Genomic DNA, 21,912 nt, shown 5'->3' with positions numbered 1-21,912 from the left:
CTAATGATGAGAAAATATGAGACAAATCCAACTTGAAAAACATGCTGCAATATACTAGTAGTAATAATAATAGTTATAGTAATAATAATTAATAATAATAATAACCAGAACTCAATGTCATGTAAAAAACAGAAAAGCTAAGGAACCATTCTAGATTAAGGAAAATTAAAAGGATATGAGATCTAGAAAGATTGGACCGTAAGCCAGTGCAGTCTTTTTATAAATGATATTTCTAAGGCAGGTGGTATATATGTGTTAGAATTAGGGAAGATTAAATAGGACTACCAACCATTTGTACATCCTCTTGAAATAAATCTGTCCTCTTATGTTTTTCACCTTTTGAGGAATGAGGGTCTTTCGAGACAGGGTTGTAAATGGAGACTGCTTTTCATTTCCCACCCTCCCAGACCCAAATAATCAGACAAAAACTACATTTATTACAACGCTGTTTGGCCATTGACTCAAGCACATTCCTAGCTAGCTCTTATATCTTAAATTAACCCATTTCTATTATTTTATATTTTGCTACGAGGCTCATGGTTTGTTACCTCTTGCTCCTTGGGTAGCTACATGGTGTCTGTCTGACTCTGCCTTATTTCTCCCTTCATTCAGATTAGTTTTTCCATCTATCTATACTCTGCCCTGCCACAGGCCAAAGCAGCTTCTTTATTAATCAATGGTAATAAAAACATATTCACAGATACAGCAGGGAATCCCATATCACAGAGTTTCACTCTATAATTCTGGGTGGCCTGGAATTTACCGTGTAGCCCAGACTAGACTTGAACTCTTCCCACTTAGTCCCCTGAGACTTGGGAATATAGGTGTGAGCTATACAGCAACCTGTTTCTTGAGTATTGGGACAGTCTTGTGACTTGCTTTGACCTATAAACTGCAGAAGTAATGATACATGATGACCACTCCATTGAAGACCAGCCTCTCACAGCACAGGGCTCAATGGGGATCCACAGAGTTGGAGGTGTACTAAGCCATTTTTATCTGAGGGAGTAAGGAAAAAAGACATACACACACTCATGATGGTTTCCTTCTGACTTTTTCCTTATTCTTCTTTTGTATTTTGCTCTTTGTTTTTCCTCTACGGAAAATCTTCCGGCAATATAAACATCACAATGTGGTTACAATATCCGTGGTTATTACCATACAAAAAGTATGGTCACATTCTATTTTTCGAGTGAATGATTATAATGAATACAGGCAAAAAAAAAAAGCATGTTTTTTTTTTTATTTTCCTTACATGATTAAAACAAAGTCATCCCGAGAACCCACATACATTTACATCTAAGTGACTTGTTATAGATGAACAGAGTGTGAGCATAATTTTTTTTCTCAATCAGTTCATTTGCTGGCGGTCTGCATATTGTGGTTACAAAGAAAGAATCAATCACTTTACTACTTATCTTGAAAGATAATCTTATAAGGATTCTTAAAAGAATCACAAACCTAAACTTTTATATATGAAAAACAATCTGTCAACTGTGCTTTATATCCTCAGGGTGCATACCCACTCATCAAATATTAATTCATTTTTTTATATCAGAAGATTGAGGGCATAAACGGGCACAGGGAATTAATCATCATCTTTGATCACTAACCAATTCTAGCAAGGAAGGTATACAGCTAACAATAATTGAGTCGCTTTGCTTTTGATCTCTAACCTTAATGAATCTATCACTCAGCTTTGTGTCCTTGTGGACTTTAGATTGTCTTCTTGGTCTTTTCACCTCAAAGAGATTATCAAAACATCTTAGTCTAACCTGAAGCCATTTTCAAAGCTTTGTTTCAGCTATGATAAACTCTGAAACCTGTGAACACATCTCCCAACATTCAGATTAAAAGCATTTAAACTAGCTGGGATACTGGAACTCAACTGATTTTTCTTATTTAAGCTAGTTTATACAGTTCTTCAATCGAAACTCAAGTGTTCTAGCTGTGTGACACTTCCTTGTTTTATTTTTTATCCTCTGGAGCCTCTGCTTTATCAGAGGTAGAAGCAACATTTTACATTACTTTTGAAAGACCCCCTGTGTGGGGAGACTCTCACTCAAGTCTCGGGATAACACGACACCCCCTCCCCCCCAGTAACTAACGAGAGACCATTCTTGCTGTAATCACACGAGGTTTATTGACAGATACCAGTGCACTGGGGCCGAGACTCATAACCCACGCAGGGGAGGAGTTCGACCCCCAGTAACTGGGACAAGGGGTTTTAAGGGAAGAAACCACAGCCCAGTAATCTGAAAGAGGTAGGGAGGGCATCACAGAAAATTCTGAAGATACCAGTGATGATCACAAGGGGGCAACTCCCTGTTTCTCACGATTATACTCAAGATTACAATCTAACTTTATCTTCAGCTAGTTCCTGAAACTGAACCGGTTAATCCTAGATTTCTGATTCTTCTCTCCCTGCTTAGATTTTTGGCTCTATTTTTTCCTGCTAAGGGGATCTGGATTTATCCAGGTCTTTCACTTTTACTGATGTTAATTTTTCTACTAAACTAACCCCTATAATAGTCCCTTACTATATTTATTAAAAACCCTCAATCATCAAAGTCTTACTTAAATTAATACTACTATATAAAATCATTGCTTCAGTTAAATAGCTTAGGAGAAAATCATCTTCATAATAACCCACAGGTAAAAACGCCCTAGTAGAATGGGTTACTTCCAATAGATGATCCTTCTGTATTAAGGGCAGTTGGGATCTCCCCATGCCCATACACACCATGCCAGATACCAGAGAAAAATGACAGCAGCAAACATGCAAAGACACAGCAGTAGCAAGAAGCATTCTGGGGCCGAGGCTCTCATGGACCTTGCCTACTCAAGATTCACCCATCATAGTTTTGTCTCCTGGTGACTGATCCCCTGAAGTCAACTGTCATTTGTTCCTCCTCTGATATGGCCATGGGCACATAATCATCCTCCAAAGATCTTTGTGTTTCTGTCCTCCTGGTCAGAATGCCACCTTTACTAACTACCTCAGGAGGCTCAGTCAGGCCTACTAGAAAGTGTGACTTTTGTAGAAAGAGACCAATGAGTACTCGGTCTTACTCTGCCAGCAGACCAAACTTGAGCTAATGCTGATGGGCTCTGACCCATAATCTTTTACATTTTTAGGCTAGTACTGTCATTTCTGATCTATTCTGTCATTGATGAGCTACACTTTCACCCTACATGACCGAGGGGCATACTCAAAAGTTTCGTTGCAATGACAAGTTTACTGATATAGAAACAATAAGATTAGAATGGCTATATTTTGATGATGTCTGTTTTTAAAAATATGGAAGGGCTTTTCAGCTGGTGCAGACTAATGCTTGTTTTTCTAGAGATAAGAGAGGAGTTTTAGCTGATACAAGAAGCAGAAAATAGACATTATCCTTAGCTATAAGTTTAGTAAAAATTTTAAATTATTCTGATCCTCTTCATTATCCCCCTCCCTTTTTTTTTTTTTTTTTTTTTTTTTGGAGCCTGTGCTGGAGCTAGCTCTTGCCCAGGCTGGCCTCGAACCTCGAACTCACAGAGATCCACCTGCCTCTGCCTCCCGAGTGCTGGGATTAAAGGCATGCGCCGCCACCACCCGGCAAAAGATTTATTTATTTATTTATTATGTATTCAGTAGTCTCAGTATTCTGTCTGCATGTATGCCTACAGGCCAGAAGAGGGCACCAGATCTCATTACAGATGGTAGTGAGCCACCACGTAGTGTTGCTGGGAATTGAACTCAGGACCTTTGGAAGAGCAGGCAATGCTCTTAACCACTGAGCCATCTCTCCAGCCCTTATTCCCCCCTTTTGATGCTCTTATTCTCTCTGTCTCTGTCTGTCTGTCTGTCTGTCTGTCTCTCTCTCTCTCTCTCTGTCTCTGTCTCTCTATGTAATCCTGGCTGTCTAGGGCGTTACTATGTAGGCCAGGCTAGCCTTGAACTCATAAGGACCCTGCCTCTGCCTCCTGAACACTGGGATTAAAGTTGTGCACTACCATATCCAGCTCTTATACTTTCCTACAATATCAATCCCTGTGTTGTTTGGTTGATAAACTAACATTTGAAGTTTGATGCCTCTATGTGGGAAGAGAAACCAAACAAGCAAATTAAGGATTCGGGAAGCAACAGGAGTGTCATAAAAAGCTTAAGGAGCCCGGCGGTGGTGGTGCATGCCTTCAATCCCAGCACTCATGAGGCAGAGGCAGACAGATCTCTATGAGTTCAAGGCCTGGTCTACAAAGCAAGTTCCAGGACAGGCTCCAAAGCTACACAAAGAAACCATGTCTTGAAAAACAAAACAAAACAAGCTTGAGAAGAGGACCAATTAACAGAATTAGCCAGGTATCCTAATTCAAAATATTATTTTAATAACTTCAGGAATCAAATACATAGAGGCCATCAAACTTCAATGGAAGACCCAAGTGTATTTGAGCATTAGCTCAAGTTGGGTGCTCTGCCCAGAAACGCTGAGTTCTCCATTCTCTGACTAACGCTTGATTTCTTCTTCTTCAATTTATGCAATAAGGTGGATGAGGACGAAGAGTTTAAAGTCACCACCAGGTATTAACAAGTTCAAGGTCAGACTGGAGAGGAGGCTAGAGAGCTACCTCAAGAGTAAAGAGCACTTTTCTTGCAGAGGACCTGGGTTCTTTTCTCAGCACCCGCATGGTGGTTCATAATCACCCATACATCCAGTTCAGTAAATCTAACATCCACTTCTGATTGATACGGGGACTAGGCATATGCGTAGTACACACAGATACAGGCAGGCAAAACAATCACACACATAAGATAAAAAGTAAACAAAACTTTAAAAAGTAAAAGGAGAAAGGGGAAAATAAAGAGGATAGAGGGAAGGAGTGAGGAAGGGAGAGACAGAGGAATGGAGGGAGGGGGAGTAAAAGAGAGGAATGGGGAGAGAGGGAGAGAGGGTTGGAGGGAGGGAGCGAGGGAGGAAGGGAGAAAGAGATGATGATACAGGCTTTTAGTTCCAGCATGTGAAAGCCAGAGGCAGGTGAATCTCTGTGAGTTCAAGGCTACCTGGGCCTACATAACAAGTTCCAGAACATCTAGAACTATACTGGCCTTGGGGCTGAAGAGATGGCTCAGTGGCTAAGAGCACTGACTGCTTTTCCAGAGATCCTGAGTTCAATTCCCAGCAACCATAACCACATGATGATTCACAACCATCTGTAATGAAATCTGGTGCCCTCTACTGGTCTGCAAGGACACATGCAAATAAATCTTTTTTTTTTTAAAAAAAAGATCCTGGCCTCAAAACATATTATTAATTATTATTATCATTATTATTTTAGTAACTAAAAGAAAGGAAGGAAGAAAAGGACAGACAGACGTGGAAATAAATGAACATCTAATGGGCCAGCACTTACATGCTTTGAAATGTCCACATGGAGATTTACAGCCATTTGTAACTCCAGCTCCAGTAGGTTCAGTTCTTTCTTTTGGCCTTCTTGGGTGCAGACAAATACTGGTCAGAACTAGAGTGAAGGCTTGAGTGTATTTAGGGGCATGATACTGTAGCAGGGCCCCAGACCTTAACAGGTCCCTAGACCTTAGCACAACTGACTCCATGGTGGAAATACCATTCAGGCTGTAAAACTCAGCATGTAGATAGCACCACCTGCTAAAAATGAAAACAAAGACCTAATCCATCAAAGTCCATAGTTATGGGAAAGTCTCTGAATGTACTAACCTTGCTTTTTTGTTTTTGTAGTTCTGCTTCTGGCTAACTGTTCTTGTTAACTGAAGTGTGTCCATCCAGGACATGGTTTTTGTTGTTAAAAGCTCACCCTGAGGAAGGCTCAGAACTACACTGGGATGTAGTTGTTGATGAACTAATAAAGACTTTGATTGGCTTAGACCCATGTCCTAGCAGTCTTCTCTGGTGAATACCCCATAATACATACACCTAGACTAATAGGGAGAGGACACAGAAGACCACTACTGACTGTTGTTCATCCGTAAAGGTACCAGAGCATATTGTACTTCTCTTGTAACTTTTCTCTAGTTTTAACATTTTTGGTTTTTTTTTTTCCACACCAGGTGTGGTAATTCTCTAAGAAATGTTGAATAATCAATCTATTATATAAAACCCTGTTTTAAAAAATTTCATACTTACCCCTTTTCTCTTACTGCTGAACATCTACAGGTTCCCAGACTTGTTTATTCAATTCAGTGACCTCTTCTAAAGAGATTTAATCTCTTCTATAAAACAATAGCATGAGTATTTTCCTTTACTAAAAGAAGGAATGTTTGTTTAGCCAGATGTGACCATCTCGAAATGATTAAACTGTTCTCTCTCTCTATCTCTCTCTCTCTCCCTCCCTCCCTCCCTCTCCCTCTCACCCTTTCAAGCCATTTTACAAACTAGCTGATCAGGTGTAGAAAAGATGAAGATTTCAGGTTCTGGCATTTGGAATTTAGTCTGTGAAATAATTAACCTGTAAACTTGATAGTTCACTGAATATTTTGCTTGCTGTGTTGATCTGGAGCTTTTCTAGAACCTGGGTCCTGCAGCTCCTCAGCAGACTTGGTTTTCTGTAGTCCTTTGTCTCCTCTATCCAGACTCCCCAATGTCTCTGTTCCTGGCTGCTTTCTGGAACTCTTCAGCCCTCCCTCTAGCTGCTGTTGGCTGTGCCTGGGATTCATAACACCAGAGCAGCCCTGTTCATGTTAATTGCTTAATCCACTCTGCCTGTTATTAAAACCGTAAGTAGACAATTAAAAAAAAAAAAACTCAGATGAGGTTTACTGGAGCCTAGGCTGTAACACCCAACCCAGCAATAAGTATGAGGAAGGGCTCCCAGACTGCTCCTTGAAGATTGAGGTAAGCCAGTCATACACATGTCCTAACTTCATGGGCCAGGAGTATACCTACCATGACTAAAAAGACTGTTATAAAGAGTTCAGAATTGTCTGTAGGCAGGGTTATTTGGCATGAATGTAGGTGAGTCATCTTAAGTTGTCATGGCCAAAGTGAAACCTTCTGAAGAAAAGCCATGAAAGTGGCAACAGCCATGACAGTTATTGTGGTTCCACAGACTGGAACAAACTCCCTGTGGAGCATCACAGTTGAATTTCCCTCTGGGTCACTGTGGCTGGCTCAGAGATTCCCTGAGATGTCACAGAAGTCTTAAGACGGGAGACTGTGCTAAGGGTGGTCTCAGGATCCCTTTAGAGACTGGTTCTTCAACTTAAGTGATGGTTGTCAATGATTGCTGGCTCCCAGAAGCTTCTTCAAGAACAGCAGCCACATTCGTAACAATCCCGAAACTTAGAACCTAGAAGACAATAGGTCCATCTTCCATTCCTGGTCAGTCAGAACTAGGTGCTGCATCAGGGTCAAGAATGGGCCTGACAGCTGTTATCAAGTGGCCAGTTAACGTAACTTAAAAGGAAAAATCATTAAGCATAATTTCCAACAAAAGTCTGTTGTGAAATTAATGTTCTTAACTTGCTTACCTTCTAACCAAATGCCCTTTAACAGATATGTGGGTTCTTCCAGACTTAAAAATAAAAGACTTTAAGCCTAGCCTGTGCTGGTAAGATTTAGCGGTTGGCATAACCCTAGTCTGCTTTTCTAACAAGCAGAGCTAGCCCTTAAACTTTATGCAAATATCATCATCGTAATTTGTTTTTCTTAGACCCAAGCCCTGCCAGCCTGCCCCTAAGCACCCACTAAAATATGCTATCTTTGTGATTCCTGTTATTGAAATATTTGACAAAGCTGGTTAACTTCAAAACTTCTCTCAAAAATTTTAGTATGCCCCTTCCTTTTCCCACAATCACCTGTTCCCCTACCCCATTGTTTTTCATGACAGGGTTTCTCTGTATAGGCCTGACTCTCCTGGACCTTGCTCTGTACACCGGGCCGGCCTTGAAAGTGGAGATGAACTTACCGCTGCCTTGTGAGTACTGGGATCAAAGTCATGTGCCACCATGCCCAGCTTGTTGTGTTTCCTCTCTTGTATATAAAATTTTGCTTATTTATCTCTTCTCTGAGATGTACATATGCTTCATTTATATATATACACACATATATATTCATATATACATACACACACACACACATATATATATATATATATACATACATACATATATATACAAGCATGAATTTGTTAAGTCAGATTTAAAATTTTAACTGGCCTAGTCACTCTTCTATTGTGAAGAGACAGCATGACCAAAGCAACTCTTTCATTTTATTTCTTCATGTAGCTCTGCCTGTTCTGAACTCGCTCTGTAGACCAGGCTGGCCTCGAACTCACTGAGATCCACCCGCCTCTGCTTACTTGAGTGCTAGAATTAAAGGTATGTGCAGATAATAATGGCACTCATGGTACCGGAGCAGTAGCTGAGAGCTACATTCTGATCCACAGGTTGAGAGAGAGATACTGGGTTTGGCGTGGGCTTTCGAAACCTCAAAGCCCACCCTCAAGGACACACCTCCTCCGATAAGGCCTCATTTTCTAAACCTTCTAAGTAGTGCCACTCCTTGGTGACTAACCTGAGAAGCTGAGAGCTGAGTAGTTACTCAGTCCTTGAGGCTGAAAGCCTCAACAGTTGAGTAGTTTCACAATAGCTGTCTTTCATGGTCCACATGGCAGGGTACCTCTGTGGTTCTAATCTGGTGCCTGAAGCCCAGAAGCTTCCTGGAAAGCCCCTCATCCCTAGTCTAGGGTGTAAGCTTGGAAACGCTGGCTCTGCTATCAGTGAAGGAATCAGTAGCAGCAACAACAGAGCAAATCAACAGGGTGATGGTAGAGAAGGCCAACAACAGAAAACACCCCCTTTTTACCTGAGCTGCTGACCAGAAGGTGCTGCCTACAATTGGAATGTGTCTTCCTACATCAATCAAGGCAATAAGGACAGTTATTCAGGTGTGGCTCCCTATCCAAGTGACTCTAATTTGTGGCTTATGTTATCCTGAGTGTATCTCTATATTACAATTGTCTCCTTTTTTAAAGCTTGACCTTATTAAGGACTGACATCATATTTTTGCTATACTATCAGAAAAGGTTGAAGGACACAAATTCCTATGACTTTGCTAATTTCTAGGTTTTAAATTTAAGGCTAGTGATTTTTGCTTAACAGCACTTATGCTTTTCCTATAATAAAGTAAGTTTATGGAATCTGATGATATAATCCCTACCTATCCTGTTTAAATGCAATTCAACACATTAGCTTGTTGCGGGGAGTGAGCTGCTTGTTGGTTCCTGCTGCCCAGAATCAAAATAATCACACAGAAGCCATATTAATTGAATCAGCTCGGAGCAGCTGCAAACACAGGAAAACAAGTCGTTTTGCTCAGAGCAGCTGCAAGTATAACAATTCAGGGTCTGGGTCCACAGCCTCCAACAATCCATCTTCAGCCTAGAGGACCATAGTATCCTGCAGACTTTTCCAGGAAGCAGGAAATTTCAAAAACAGTTCTGCCTATATTGGCAGTTTGTCAGTCACTTTCTTCTGTGTCCTGAAGAATGTCTGGCAGACTCTTTCATGAAGCAGGAACCCCGAAGGATCATTAGCTATCTAATGTCACATTATAAAAGTATTTTATTTTGTGCTTCATTCGTTTTAAAACCATTTTTACATTTTTATTTTTAACAGAATTTTCTAAGATTTCTATTGTATGGGACCCTCACCCCTATGCTCAAGGGGACGAGAAGGAATTTTCTAGCAGAATGTTTTAAAATTAGAAACCCAGACTAGCCTCCTGTTCCCAGAAAGATAGTGGCTTTCCCTTCCCCCTCCCACCCGGGAAAGTCCAAGGACTCCGGGCCGCCTGATGATAAAGAAGGCAGGGTGACCTTGCTCTGAAAATGAAGACCAAGCTGGCGTAGCAGCCTGGGAAAGCATGGGAAAGAGCAAAAGATCTTGCACCCCTGCCAAAGCAGCTCTGAAAGGCTTGCTTGTAGTTTTACCTTTAAAAACTAACCTCACAGAGGGATGTACTTCTCTCTCTCCCTCTCTACTATGGGGAGTTGGAGATAGAAGTTCTGAGCTAGCTTGTACTTGCAATAAAAGAAACCTTGCTTTTTGCAGTCTGGTCTTCTCTGGTTCCTGGCAGTTTCTCTGAGAGTCGTTATCTGTGCACAACAATTGTTGAATTTACGTGTGTATGCCTGCATGAGTCTATGTGCATCATAGGTTTCCTCAGAAGCCAGACAGAGAGAGAGAGCTCCTGGAATGGAGTTATAGGCGGTTGTGTGCTGCCTGATCTGGGTGAGACGGGAACTGAACCTAGGTCCTCTGCAAGAGCAGTAAATGCTCTTAACTACTGAGTGATCACTCTACCCTATTTTAAAATTTCCAAGTGTGTGTGTGTGTGTGTGTGTGTGTGTGTGTGTAGTTTCAGGAGAGGTCAGCAAATTCCCTGGAGCTGGTGTTATAGACAGTTGCTTCTGAGATACTTGATGGGGTACTGGAAACCAAACTGGGGTTCTCTGAAGAGTAGATGTGCTGTAGTACCAAGCCATCTCTCTATCCCCTGCTTTGTGTCTTGATATGATCTTTGCTGTTATATATTTATAATATATGATAATCTTTAAAATAAATGTTGAAGAAAGTTTTAGATTTCTTTCATGGTTCAGAAGTAAGAAAAGTAAGTTGAAGGTGGTGGCTCCAAGCTTCTAATCCCAGCCTGTGGGAAGATGAGGCTGAAGAACTGCCCACTAGTCTGAGATCAGCCTCGGATACCGAGACTCTGTCTTAAAACATAAACTAAAGACGTCCAGCAAACAGGATCATGACTGCTTCTGTAGAAAGTCGTGTTGGCACTCTCCCTGCACTTGGGAGGTTGAGTCAAGGGGATCTCATGTTCAAGGCTCTCCTGAGCTACACAGTAAAAATCCATGTTAAAAACAATATGTGTGATTATGATACATACAACAATAGCGCAATTTTAGGGAGAAAAGAGCCAAGTAAAAACACCCTGCCCCTGACTAGACCTGAGACCAAGAAAAAACACCCAGCCCCTGACTTGACCCCAGGCAAAGGCTTGGAATCCAAGCTCTGAGTTTGCTCCAGAGTCAAGCTGCAGAAACTCACCAATCCCTAAGCATAAAATCTCACCAATCACAGAGCTTGCCTCAGAATCAGGCTACAAAAATCCACCAATCCCAAACCATTCTGTAAAGCTCCACCTCTGCTCCCCCTGCCCCCCCCCCAAGAAACCCTATATAAGATCTGTAACCTGTATAGTTTGCTGCTGCTGTGAGGACATGGAAAAATTTAAAAAACATTGCTTGATCAGGAGCTGGTTAAGGCACTGGGTTAATCTTTGCAACATCAAGAGCTTGTTGAAAACAGGAACCTCTGCAAAAGAATAAACCATGAAATGCTCCTAGCAGCTAGCCACCTGTCAACACCCACCTTTGTGGTCTAGACAGAAGCAGACATAACTGCTTTGTGGGGGTGCACAGAAGCAGAAGTAGCTGCTTACAGGAGGAAGGGATGGAAGGGGGTATGCAGAAGTGGTCCACACCCTTTGTTTAGCAAGACCAACCCCCTTGACCCAAAATAAACCTGGCTTGCAGTTTTGTCTATATATGTCAACCCCAAATGAGGAATGGGAGCTCGCCCCACTGCACTGCTTCATGAATGGAGGCTTTGAGCTCCCAGCTGGCTGGATTGAATTTTGTACACAGAAATAAACCTTGCTTTTGCATTCTGGACTCGACTGGATTTTGGCGGTAGTCTCTCTGGGGGTTTCAACTTGGGCACAACACTGCTTCTCACCCTAAAGGCAGCCACCCTCCTGGATTCTTTCTTCCAAATAAATCTCTTGAGTGAGGTTTGTTGTGCAGTCTGAAGCTGGGGCAGAATTGAGTAACTGTAACACTTTCGTTGGGGAAACTCTTCCCTGATGGAGCAAAGTTGCTACACTTGAATTGGAAAAAAATCTTTCCCTGGAGCAGAGACATAAACTGCTAAGCTTACAATGACTCTGTGGTATTCCTTGGCTCTTGACTGCCAGAATACTTTTCCATTCAATCTGCAAAGCTTGCACTAATAGTAACTGAAGACAGTGTAAATTCCATAAGCAATATAATAAATCACAAAGAAAATCTATACAGGTATGTTGTGTAACAAGACTTTTCTTCAGGAAACTAAATACACACGTCTACCAATCTCAATAGACCAAAGTACATGGATACCACCAAAGTCCAACTTATTGAACCAATGTGTTTTGTTGGGATTACTTGTAGGAATATGGGTGAGCATAGAGGAGCAGAAATGACTCAAAGACAGCTGCATCACTATAGCCCATTCCAGCATGGGTGACAGCTCACAAAGCTGGAAACTTGGAGCATACTGTAAAGCCCGCAGGCAGCTCAACAGGTTGGAGAGTGACCTTTCTAGGTGGCCCAGATAGCCTAAACCTCTTTCTAGCAGCTGGTCTGGTCTGAGAGCCGGCTTTGCAAATTGGCTTGTTTGAGAGAGACTCTCAGTAGTCTTCAGTGTTTGCTCTTGGGAGGAAGGGACCTTATGAATCTGATCAGTTTCAGGAACTTCCTGAAGCTATTTTGAGTTCGCCTTCTGTCTTAAGAAAACTTCTCTGCAAGATGGAACATTTTAGTCACCAAGGAAACAACTACACAAAAAGATACAACTAACTGCGTTAGTATAAATAAAACTGACAAACAAAAAGAATCAAGTCACAAAATATACATACTATGGGATTTTATATATAGAACTAGGGGTTGGAAATTTGGCTCATTATTAAGAACACTGGTTGCTCGCCCATTTAAATAACTATAATTACATATACAAAGTAGTTTTTTGAGTATATGTGTTATCCTCAAAAATGAGATTATTACAAAGAACAGACTAGGACTTAAAATTTGAATATGACAGAATAGGGATAGTAAGACTGAAAGAAAATATAAAGAGGGATAGGGAATCAGCAGGCAAATTCTCAGAGATTCATGCCTAAGAGGGAATAGTTTTTTTTTTTTATGACAGTGTGGAAAGTTGCTTGTTCCCATTTCCTGTGGCATTTGTGTGGGGTCCTTATCTATATAGATTAGGGAGCATCTCATTCTCTGTCGAGCAGTGCTGCACCAGCACAACGACTGTAGTTCTCTGAGCGAGGGACATCAGAATTAACACACAGCACAAGTTCAGGTTCTGCAGACAAGCCTTTATTCCACTTTCTCACACAGTATATATAGCCCTCAGCAGGGGAAGCTGAGCCAGCAAAAGCAGGAAGCTCATCACCACAACTCACATGGCTTAGGGGTAAACATCCTTAAAAACATTGCTGAGAACAACGGATTGTTCCTGTTTTTGTTCTTGTTTGAGGAACTGAAAGACCCTCCAAGAGTGTCTTTCCTCTGGGGAGACCCTTCCCAAGGAACAGCGAGACCACTTGTACGGATGCAAACAGCAAGAGGTTTATTCAGATACACAGGTACCTGGGGCGACAAAGTCTCTCGGAGGACTTGTGCACCTTTAGGTCGGGGTAATGGGTTTATATATGTTTTGGGGAGCAAAAAGTGTGGTACAGAAGCGAGAAGCATAGTTACAGGGTTTTCATTGGTCAGTTTGAATGTGGCCGAGTTCAGGTTGGGACAAGGTCTCTAGTTCCCGAGATTTCAGATATGGGCTGCCTTGGCTCTTATCTAGGGCAGACTTCACCGTTCCTCCCCGCCTGGGACAGACAGCGCCTAGCCACATTCTCGATATTCCCGTTCCTCCCCCGGCCCAGCCACAGGTGTCTCTAGCTAGTTTTGGCAGCTTTTAAACTGCCCTTTGTTCAAACCCTGAATATTCAGTACAAACCTTGTAAAATGGCATTACCGGTGCTAAGTCGTTTAATAAGCTGGGCGGGGGGGGGGGGGGTCTTTTATCTGGTGCTAAGCTGCTTAGCAAGCTGGATGGGGGTCTTTCAGAACAACCAACCACAAAAGTGCAAACCAGATCAAGTGAGGGTGTGAAGGCCTATCCTCAAGGAACCCAACAAAGCAGTAAAAAAAATTATTATTATTATTTTTTTTGGTTTTTCGAGACGGGGTTTCTCTGTGGCTTTGGAGCCTGTCCTGGAACTAGCTCTGTAGACCAGGCTGGTCTCAAACTCACAGAGATCCACCTGCCTCTGCCTCCCGAGTGCTGGGATTAAAGGCGTGCGCCACCATCGCCCAGCCGAGCAGTAAAAATTTTATAGCACCAGCTGCCTTTATTTTTTTTAAACAAATTTTTGTTCATTTTTAATTTATTTGTTTTTATTTTATGTGCATTGGTGTTTTGTCATGGGTGTCTAGTCCCCTGGAACTGGAGTTACAGACATTTGTGAACTGCCATATAGGTGCTGGGAAGTGAACCTGGGTACTCTGGAAGAGTAGTCAGTGCTTTTAACCACTGAGCTATCTCTCCAGTCCCCAGTACCAGTTGTCTTTAAGATTAATCATTTGTGGCAGATCTCTGTGAGTTCAAGGCCAGCCTTGTCCACAGGACAAGTTCTAGGACAGCCAGAGATACACAGAAAAATTCTCAGGACTGCCAGCATAAACTCTTCTAGGTACAGGAGTGGCCAGGCCCCTCCCTTGAGGACCTCCAAATGCCAGGTTCCACCACAGAACGCTCCAACCACCCTAACAGCTGGACCCTGACCCCATCCTACAGTGTAAAAATCCCAAATTCTGGACTTGAAATCCTACCAATTCCTACCCATAAAGCATCCCCCTGGAAAGCTCTGCCCCATTCCACCCTCCAAGAAAAGGCATCTAAGCCCTGGCTTCTGTTCAAATCTCTGCTGTTTCTCCTGAGGCAGAGGCAGCCACCCTTCTGATTTTTTCCTCCCTAATCTCTTGTGTGAGGTTTGTTGTGTGGTGTGACTGTGGTATTGCTTGGCTCCCAAATGCCAGGATACCTTTCCATCAGAGATGTAATGAAGGCGTAAGTCACAAACAATGCCACACCAATTCGGGGTTATGATTATTAGGGTGGTATTTATTTAAAGGGGAAAAAACTTACAGATCACTGTCCCAGGCAACAGCCCTCTACGGAACCAGGAAAGGAGTCTAGTCGCAGGCGGAGCAGGAAGTGAAGAGAGAGAGGAGAGGGAAGTGGCCGCTTTTTTAAAGGGAGAGAAACCACGCCCCAATGGGCTGGTACCTCAGCGGTGATAGGCTGGAGGAGTGGGAGGACCTCCCGCAACACCTCCCCCTTTTGTTTAAATAAGAGAGTTCTAAACCTACTATGAAATTATATACAATAAGTACAAATATCCTATTCTAACTAGCTTAGGTCTTGTATAATAAATAACTTGGCCAAGTCATGAGAGAAAGTAACTACATTTATATAGTCTTCAACCCCATCGAAGATCTGAGAAGGGAAATAATGTTACCTGAGTAATTAGGAAGTTCAGTAAAACAACTTCCAAAACATGCAACAAATCACAGAGACAACTGGCTACCTGGGCAATCACCCAAAATCACGTTAGCAGCGTTGAAGCAACCAACTTTGGCTAAGGCCTAACATAACTGACATACCATTTTCAAAGGCAAGCAACTTTTCAAAACTATCTTACCCTGTCTTGGCAGGATATGACAGCCCTGTTTTATCCATTGATGCACGCTCTGTATCTTTGTCAGTCGTTGAGGTATGGGCATTTCTTTGCCCCAAGGCCAGGTCTGCCAAAAAGAAGGCTCCAGGTGGAGTGTCTTTGGTGATCAACATTCTCTCTGGAATAGAGTGGTGTTGCCAGGAGCAATTGTGTCTCACTACCACAAAACTCTGAGTTAGATTAAAGGCCATTTTCTACAGCTCTTTGAAGAAGTTGAAGATTATCTATCTATACTGAGTATAATCTCTATATATCTAAAGAACCTGATTAGTCTATTATAAATGACAAACTTAGATGACTATTAGTCTATATAATTCTCAATATCTATCTAACTTAAAGACTAAGACAATAAACGACTGTGAAACAAATGAGGACAATGACCTCCAAATATAAACAATGTACAAATATACATTGCAGTAGGTAAATATATATCAATACACAATCATTATATAAGTATCTTAATCAGAGGTAGAAATGTACACTGCAATATGGTAAATATATACTATATATATATATCAATACAATATATGTCAATACATAAAAAATGTTTTAAACAGAGGTAGAAACATGCATGCGTACAATAGTCAATATAATTTAACTTTGTATCAATATACAAGAATCTATACCAATGTATTTGTCTAAAAACAGTAACTCACAATTACAAATCTATTATCCCATCATCCCTCTTTTTTTTTTTCAAAATGATCCCTGAGCGTATAAAATTCCTCCCCCAACCCTCAATCGTATACTAATTATAATCAACCCCTAAATGATGTCCCTAAACCCAAGGGCAAACTTTACTGGGAGAGGGGACGTCGTCCTCTAGAATTACTTCCAGCTGTCATGGGGGCGACGTTCTTTCTGGGGGATCCTGTGAAAGTAAAATGATGGTTAAATTTCAAGGTCAATGTCTTTTAAAATTGCCAATAGTCTCTGAGTATTTTGTGCAGGTCTGGCCAAAATGTTGTATAAGATGTGCACCATTTCAGCTAACCAAGTTGGAACTGTCTTGTGCAGCTGGTACCAAAAGCAGGTCTATCAGTATCATTACGTCATATCAACCAGGTGGAGTTGTTGTTATGGGGCCCCATCTTCTTCCTGGAAACTTCAAATGTCACTTCAGGAAAAACTCATTGTTCATTATGAAAAACTTAAACATTAATCATATAGACATATATAGACATATATATATATATTCAATGAAAGACATGATATATATATTCAATGAAAAGTATGATAGATATGAAGAAAAGCAAAGATGTTTTCTAAACTCATATTTCTTTCTGTACCATATCATGGCTCTTGACATGAGACAGAAACTCCAGAAACTCTGGGTTTTTCTCTTACTAACAGGCTTGGAATTGGAGAGGGACTGAGCCAGAGTCCAACTTCAAAACCAGCTATATAAATTTAGAAATATGGTTTAATATTACTTACACAACCCATTCAGTTGTCTTGATATTTCCTATTGGGCAGGTATTTTTCCATCTGTCAGTATCCAAACATCCAGGGTCCCTTGAATTTCTCAAAGATGAGTGTTTTCCTGTGGAGATAAGAACAGAACCCTGCCCCCATTCTATATGTTTTTCTTACCACCTGTATGAATATCATCGTTGTGGATGAGTTGTCATTTCTCCTTTCCAAGAGGTTTCTCCTCTTCAAATCGAAACTTTATTAATTTTGATGGTATCCACAATTTTTCTTCTCCTGTGGAAACAAGAGCAAAACCCCTTCCCCAACGTAGCACATCTCCTGGCTTCCACTGAGAGGTCAGCACATCTTTGAAATAAATCGGTTGATTTAGTTCAGCAGACTTTTCCATTATCCAATGTCTTCCTGCTGCTGTCGTTCCTTTCTCGTTAGCGTTAAGAAAATTCAAGGTTAATAAAGCATTATGTAATCTATTTCTGGGGGTATTTTCAGTCCCTTTCTGTTTGTTCAGCATATCCTTTATAGTACGATTTGATCTTTCTATAACTGCCTGACCTGTAGGATTATTTGGTATACCTGTAATGTGTTTTATATTATAATAATCAAAAAAGCGTTTCATTTTCTTAGATACATATGCTGGACCATTATCTGTCTTTATTTGTGCAGGTATAACCATGATGGCCATAACTTCCAATAAATGTGTGATTACTGAATCAGCCTTTTCTGAGCTCAGGGCAGTAGCCCATTGAAAACCTGAATACGTGTCTATGGTGTGGTGTACATATTTTAATTTACCAAATTCCATAAAGTGGAACACATCCATCTGCCAGATTTCATTTCCCTTAGTACCCTTTGGGTTACTCCCTGCAGGCAACGGTGTTTGATTATAGAAAGAACAAGTAGGACATCTCTTTATAATGTCCTTAGCTTGTTGCCAAGTAATGGAAAATTCTTTCTTTAGGCCTTTACTATTGACATGATGCTTCTTATGAAATTCCAAGGCCTGCAACACACTTCCAATCAATAATTGATCAATCTCAGCATTGCCTTGGGCTAGAGGACCAGGCAGACCTGTATGGGACCGGATGTGTGTTATGTACATCGGACAAAGCCTGTTCCTGATTATGTCTTGTACCTGGATAAACAATGAAGTCAACTCTGTGTCATCTGGTATAAATTCAGCGGTTTCAATATGCAAGATAACTCTTTCTGCATATTGTGAATCTGTAACTATATTAAGAGGTTCTTTAAAATCCCTTAGCACCATAAGAATGGCATATAATTCTGCTTTCTGGACAGAATTATAAGGGCTTTGTTCCACCTTACTCAATTCATCTGACTTGTAACCTGCTTTCCCTGATTTATTTGCATCAGTATAGAACGTACGGGCTCCAGTTATTGGAGCATCACGTACAATTCTAGGAAGAATCCAAGAAGTTCTTTTTATGAGATTAAGTCTATCACTTTTGGGATAGTTGCTATTAATTTCTCCCAAAAAATTAGCACAAGCACTTTGCCACGGTTCATTGTCTTCCCATAACTTTTTTATTTCTTCAGTAGTAAAAGGCACTATAATTTCTGCTGAGTCTATACCTGCTAATTGACGAAGTCTCAGCTTACCTTTTATAATTAATTCAGAGACTTTTTCCACATAAGTTTTTAATTTTTTACTTGGTTTATTAGGTATAAATATCCACTCTAAAATAATATCTTCCCTCTGCATTAGAATCCCTGTAGGAGAAATTCTGGAAGGCAATATGACTAGGATGCAGCTAAGATTTGGGTTCACCCTATCCACATGTGCCTCCTGAAATTTTTCCTCAATCATTGTCAGTTCCTTTTCTGCTTCAGCTGTCAGTTCTCTTGGACTATTCAAATCTTTATCACCATCTAAGGTTTTGTTTAAATGAACTATTAGATCAGGTGTTATCCCAACAGCTGGTCGTAGACTGGAAATGTCTCCTAACAATCTTTGGAAGTCATTAAGAGTCTTTAACCGGTCTCTCCTAATTTGTGCCTTTTGCATTTTAATTTTCTCTAACCCTATTCTGTAACCTAGGTAATTAATAGAATTTCCTCTTTGAATCTTTTCAGGGGCAATTTGTAATCCCCACCTAGGCAAGACTTTCTTTACTTCTTCAAACATCCTTTCTAAAGTATCTTTATTTGAATCAGATAACAAGATGTCATCCATGTAATGATAAATGATGGACTTGGGTAATTGTTTACGAATTATTTCCAATGGCTTACTTACAAAATATTGGCACAGTGTAGGACTATTGAGCATACCCTGTGGGAGGACAGTCCATTGATATCTCCTATTAGGCTGAGAATTATTATAAGTAGGCACTGTGAAGGCAAATTTTTCTCTATCCTTTTCTTGTAACGGTATAGTGAAAAAACAATCTTTCAAATCAATAACTATAAGAGGCCATCCTTTTGGTAACAGAGAAGGCAAAGGAATTCCAGATTGTAGTGGGCCCATAGGTTGAATTACTTTGTTGACAGCTCTTAGATCTGTCACCATTCTCCATTTACCAGATTTCTTTTTTACAACAAACACAGGAGAATTCCAAGGGCTGGTTGATTCTTCAATATGGTGAGCATCTAGTTGCTCTTGCACCAGCTGTTCCAATGCCTGTAGTTTATCTTCAGCTAGAGGCCATTGTTTGATCCATATTGGCTTCTTAGTTAGCCATTTTAAAGGTAGGGCTGTTGGTACCTCTAAAGGTTTGGTATTTGCTGTATGTTCTTGTACAGCCTGAATGGCTGGTGACCTTTTTCCATAATACCTCATCATATCCTTCCCAGAATTATGAGTTCTTGGAAATACAGGAATGTTAATCTGGGTATCCCATTGCTGTAGCAGGTCACGGCCCCATAAATTTATGGCAATATTGGCTATATATGGCCTTAGTCTTCCTATTTGCCCTTCGGGCCCTATGCATTCAACCCATCTTGTGCTTTGTTTTACACGAGATAGGGTTCCAATTCCCAGGAACTGAACATCTACCTCTTGAAGAGGCCAATTCGGATGCCAAGATTCTGGGGTAATGATACTTACATCCGCACCTGTGCCTAATAAGCCTTCAATAAAAGTGCCATTTATACAGACTCTTATCTTTGGTCTTTGATCATTAATAGAAGTCTGCCAAAATATACGTTTACTCTGTCCTATTGGGTTTTTTGACTCATCCTCCACACGTAATTCTTCATTTAGACCAGTATTACTTTTTACAGCAGAAATTGGAGCTTTTAATTTTCTTGGTGAGGCACGTTCTCCACTGTGACTGGGAATGACTGGGCCACTGTTGGCTTGGGGGCCTGCGAGAGGCCCCCCAAGGAGTTTCCCGATGATATCGGATTGCCCCGTCTGTCTGTTGTTGACCTACATTCGTTGGACCAATGCCTGCCTTTACCGCATCTCCTACATATACCTGAAGGCCGAGGTCTCCTATTTTTGTCATTCCCAGAAGAGATATTATTCCTAGAAATTCTTTGCCTGCAATCCCTTTGCAAATGTCCTAATTTACCACAATTAAAACACCTGGCAGTTTGATGTCTCCTCATTGCTTTGGAAATACTTCTCCTACCCAAGATTCATCATTATAGCTAAACGTCTCAACATTCATCGTATGCTGAATCCATTCATCCATAGGTGCTGATCTAGACTTTAAAGGCCCAATTATCTTTTTGCATTCTATGTTTGCATTCTCAAAAGCTAGAGATTCAAGAAGTATTCGTCTAGCTTCTGGGTCTGTTACCCCTATGTCCAGAGCCTTAATTAATCTTTGCAAAAAGTCAATAAAGGGTTCTCTCTGTCCCTGCCTAATTCTGGTATATGATTCAACCCTTTTTGCTGGATCTTGTATCCTATTCCAAGCATTTAAAGCTGCTTGGTGACATAGACACAGTACTTCAATGTCCTAAAGAGCTTGGACCTGTGGATCAGCATATTCTCCTGCACCAAGAATTTGATCTTGGGAAACCTCAATACCTTTTGCTCTTCCTTGCTGTTCCATATGTTTGGATTCTTCTCTGAAATAAATTCCAAACATCAAGGAAGGTCCATTATCTAAAACTGCAGACACTAACTGATGGAAATCATGGGGAGTAGCTCTAGCATTAGAAGCCCAAGTCCTTATCATTTCCTTTACATATGCATTGTGCAAGCCAAAATTAACAACAGCTTGCTTAATTTCTTTCAGATCATTCATTGCTATTGGCGTCCATCTAGCTTTTCTGACTCCCTTTGAGCCTTTAGAAGTTGATGCTTTTTCAGAATTAAGTATAGGGTATGTCGCTAGAACCCTGGGTAAGCCAGTTCTAATAGCTGGTGGAGGCATTGTATCCTGTCCTTGTGCCTCCTTACTCTGTTCACCAGCTGCACTAATTTCTCCAATCTTTTCAAATCTTTTTATCATTGTCTCTCTTAAATCCTGAATCTCCTGACCTGTATATATTTCCAGTGATTTCACTGAGGTATCAATTTTTTGGTCCCCATTCTGCACCTGTGATTCCAAAGCTTTAATTTTTTCCTTCAAAGATAACATGTCCTCCTTAAACTTTTCTTGTATATCATGTAGATTCCCATCTTGGAAGTACATTCTGTCTGTTACCTTATCAAAACTTTGTGATAAAGTCTGAAGGTCAAATTCAACAGCCTGAACCCTTTCAGGTAACTTTCTAATACCCTTAGATATGGAATCAATTTTGTCTGTCATAGTATCCACTTGTTCAGATAACCTCTGATTTTCAATAATTTTAATCCTGTCAATTAGTTGTTCATTATTAGTTCGTAAAGATTCTATCATTCTTAGGAGTGCCATATTCTTCTGTTCATTATTAGTTTGTAAAGATTCTATCGTTTTTAGGAGTGCCATATTCT

Source organism: Microtus oregoni, unplaced genomic scaffold (assembly GCF_018167655.1).
Source record: "Microtus oregoni isolate MIOR12 unplaced genomic scaffold, Mior012 000002F_ref0000024, whole genome shotgun sequence".
Classification (NCBI taxonomy): domain Eukaryota; kingdom Metazoa; phylum Chordata; class Mammalia; order Rodentia; family Cricetidae; genus Microtus; species Microtus oregoni.
This window is presented reverse-complemented; position numbering follows the sequence as displayed.